We start from the raw sequence: 2,986 nt of genomic DNA on the forward strand, positions 1-2,986 counted from the left end.
ACTGTCTTGTGGACTTAACAGACAGGCGCACATGCCGTAAGTCGTAAGTCCACAAGGACCGCAAGTGCATATGAACTATGAAGTGTGCCATTTGAGACAGGGCCTTAGTTGTGTTGATATGGCAGGTGTCTTTATAATGACATCTAGTGGTGTAAATGCAACCCCACAGCAAAGGTTTCGGTTACTGCCTGATGCCTTTGCAGAAATGCTCTATTCACAGTCCGTTTATATAGTTCATTAATGAAAGTGTCCAATAACGGGGATTATTGGGATAAAGTGATTAGTATTTAGCTGATCATTGATCTCAAAATGTTTTAACATGATGACTGGCTCTATAAGAATAATTAAAACTGTACCCTGGGGAGCTAGTGAGGTAATGGAGAGTTAATCATAAAAATGTGAAATTATGTAAATTAAAAACTATCAAAATACAACAGCCTGCTAAAAAGATTATATATATATATATATACACACATACATACATACATACACTGTAAAAAAATAAATAATCATGGGTCTTGTAATTTTCATTTAAAAAAATTAAGGTGATAATTAAAAATAGTGTGTATATTTTATTAAGAAAAGTGTGGTTCAGTGTTGTATAGAAAATATTGCGATCATTTCACTAATAAAACCAAAAGATACTGTACATTCTCCTATTATTTTTTTTTAAGGAAACTTACACAGGTTCGAGGCTTGAATTGAGGAACCGATTAAGCTGATACAATTACCTATTTATTTTAAGAGAATTAGTTATTATGTGGTTTTATTTAGAGACACCATTGTTAGTTCCCAGCATGCTTTGCATATGGCTGGAAATGGAGAGTAAATATTGAAATTAAGTTTGTTTTTGAGTAAAGGGAAACACCTGTTAATGTTTAATGTTCAGTTTTTTTTTTTAAATATTATTATAGTTGTCCATGTCAAAAATGTCCATGCCAAAAAACTGTCGACAAAATTTGAAGCTTACGTTTGGTCTCATTTTAAAGAAGGCCCTTGGATGATTTTTGGTTGAAGTAAAAAAAAAAAAAAAAAAAAAAAAATTATAGAGGTTTAAGTTTATGAAAATTATTTATGAACATTAAACATTATATAAAATATATAATTAATAAAACATGTTGAATTTACAAAAGGCTAGAAAATCAAAGCCATAAATCTAAACAAGTTTGAGCTTTCAATAAGATTTTGTTTGGCCGCAGGACCAAATTTCCCCCCGTTATGCCAGTAAAACTCCACTGGTCCACACAGTGGTTGGATCTGTGATTTGCAGTAGAGTATTTCCCTCTCAAATATTACACACACACTTTTTTTTTTTTATTATTACAAACATACAAACCACACTCTGACATCCATACCAACACAAACACACAATTATAGCTGCATAATTTACCCAATTGGCTCTATAATATGCAGAAGTAGAAAACAGGAATAAAACAAGTATGCTTTACAGGCCAAACCTGAGAAAATGGCACCATCTCGTAAAAAAAAAAAAAAAAAATTATTAAAAATTTAAATTGTGAAGCCTTGCCAACAGAATGAAAGCCTCTTACAATTTTTCTCAGTCGCTTTGGTGCATTTCTCACATCACTATTTACATTTGCACAACAGTTAGTTCAACCTCCACAACATTTAGTCATTTGTGCACATCATAGTAGCAGTTTCTCATTCCTTCCAACAAATTGCAAATGCTTTTGGACATGCATCAATTGCTTTCATACAACTCTCTGCTGATTTATAACATTATCATTTGCTTATGTCATGTCAGTCAAAATTAACTATACTTGTGAATGCTGAATAGTCATTCCATATAAAACTAATAGTCCTCATTTCATTGCTTGAGTCATTACATACAAAAATGTTGAACTAGTTGTCAAAATCTGGCAAGCAAATTTGACACTTTTTTAAAATCTTTTTTTTCCTGAAAATGTCTCCTAAATTGAACAATTTCTCTCAGGTGAATCTCAGCTTTCACTGATGAGGAACGTCTGGATGTGCATGAATGATTACAGTACTATGTATGTTGTATGTTCAGTTCCAGTATGTACTGCAGTATTGTGTACAGTTGTGCACAGCTCTTCCCAAAGGGAGTTTATGTTTGTTGTAAATAAGGGTGTATTTGTTCTTTTGCACAATGCTGTGAACAAATTAGAATTGCAAAGAGCATATGCAGTAAAAATGTGAAACATATATATTCAGTGTCTTGTACTCAGTTACCTCACTAAATACAGTAATGTGTAACTTTACTGTATTTTTCAAATGGCTGTGCAAATAGTATGTAGTGCTGTCTTGAGCATGTTCAGGTAGTGTCACCAAGATCTGACTTTTTTTGCATAGAAAAACATTTACAGAGTAAACTGTCATAATGAAAACATGACAAAGCCATTTGACTATCTTGTTCATAAACAATGGTGTCAGGACTTTTCATCTTGATGACACTGACACTTTTATTGACATGAATACTTGCTTTTGAATAATGAGCTATCCATTTTGAGCAAGTGACACGCTTTTGCAGGTTATCAACTAGGTTTTGCAGTTTGTACTAATTGTTTTGAGAACTGCATTAACTGTGGTGCAAATGTAAATAGTGATGTGAGAAATGCACCAAAGCGACTGAGAAAAACTGTAACAAAGAATGCATATTTTTTTAGTTAAATGGACCTGGGGATAAAAATTGCAGTTGTAATGGATTTCAATGAGGACATTTTTGTCCTTAAGGTCCTGAGTGGAACTATTTTGTGTACCTAGTGCAAAATATATTTATTAAAGGAAGTAGTAAAAATCCAATAAAAATAAAACTTGTGGCAAAATGTATGCAGTTGGCATTAACACAGGCAAAATTATATTAAAAAAAAAAACTGAAAAAGACAAAAATGTCCATAAGGACTATTTAAATAATAGATAGGTTAAAATAAACCCCGTCGTTTTCATATGGAAAGTTTTCAAATGAAGGCGCAAAAAAATATTCCACGAAATGAGGAAACGAAAC

The sequence above is a fragment of the Rutilus rutilus genome (assembly GCF_951802725.1).
Source record: "Rutilus rutilus genome assembly, chromosome: 13".
In the NCBI taxonomy this organism is placed as follows: Eukaryota; Metazoa; Chordata; class Actinopteri; order Cypriniformes; family Leuciscidae; genus Rutilus; species Rutilus rutilus.